The following is a 327-nucleotide window of genomic DNA, read 5'->3' on the forward strand; positions in this document are numbered from 1 at the left end:
TACATTTTGGAGACTAAAGAATCTTAACCAACATGAATGAATAACCTCCAAGGCATCCCATAAATCCAAAAAAAAAAGACCTGAAAGACCACACTGCAGGACCTCCCCAACCATCCCCAAGAACCCACCGATAGGCGACGAGGCACGAGAATTTACAGCCGCCGCAAGAGTAGCAGCGAAGGAGAGGTCGACGGAACCCGAGGACAGGGAGAGGACGCTGTCTCTCCGACTTCCACTCAGCCCTCGGGAAGCCTGGTTCGGAGGGGAGAAAGGTCCTTCAAGAATCGTTGGAAAGTGAAGGATCTTCTGATGTGTGGAGTTATAATG

The sequence above is a fragment of the Penaeus monodon genome, chromosome 31 (assembly GCF_015228065.2).
Source record: "Penaeus monodon isolate SGIC_2016 chromosome 31, NSTDA_Pmon_1, whole genome shotgun sequence".
In the NCBI taxonomy this organism is placed as follows: domain Eukaryota; kingdom Metazoa; phylum Arthropoda; class Malacostraca; order Decapoda; family Penaeidae; genus Penaeus; species Penaeus monodon.